The following is an 892-nucleotide window of genomic DNA, read 5'->3' on the forward strand; positions in this document are numbered from 1 at the left end:
ATACACTTGATACCCCTCAGGCCTTGATACACTTGATTAGTTTGATACACTTAAAGACTTCACTTATAAGTTTGATACACTTGATACACCACTAATAAACTTGTTATGCTTCATTGGTACACTAATAAACTTTTCTTTTGCCAACGAAATTAAACTGTCAACACACACCGTCACGTAGGTCTATCGAAAGATCCTCTATCGATGGCAAAAAATAAACTGTCAGCAAAACTAGGAACTATCGATGAAATTGAACCATCAGTGTGCGTGTGTGTGTGTGCCCGCATGTGCGCATGTCCACGTGTGCTTGGGTGTGTGTATGCGCACATACATGTGTACGTGAGTAGGTGTGTGCGTATTTTCGTGTGCATTTGTGTGCGTGTGGTTTGGTGTGCGTGTGCATGTGTGCGTTTGTGTGTGTGTGCGTGTATGGGTGCACGCGCGTGCAAGTGTATGTATGTGTGCGCACGTGTGATTGTGTGTGAATAAGTTGATATTTTTTAATGTTGAGTTTCTCCCAATTTTAAAACAATAATTTAATTATCTTGATATTCAAGCAATTAATATTATTGTGAGATAAAGATAGTGAATAAGTTGATATTTTTTAATTTTGAAATTCAATTAAAGTTATTTTGATACAAAATCTATTTCTGAGATTATCAAATTCTGAAAATAATAATTTTGTTATTTTGAAATTCAATTTGGTTATTTTTGAAATTCAAATTCAATTAGGTTATTTTGAAATTAGTAAGATTAAATAAAGTTAAAGTCTTGAATCCATTAGTTGAGTCCGAGATATTAAGAAAAAAGTATGATATGAGTTTATGTATCTTTTTCAGGTAAAAAAAAATTAAAATCTGATAAATGCATAATATAAATTAATTACAACATAGAA

Source organism: Cucumis sativus, chromosome 5 (genome assembly GCF_000004075.3).
Source record: "Cucumis sativus cultivar 9930 chromosome 5, Cucumber_9930_V3, whole genome shotgun sequence".
Lineage (NCBI taxonomy): Eukaryota > Viridiplantae > Streptophyta > Magnoliopsida > Cucurbitales > Cucurbitaceae > Cucumis > Cucumis sativus.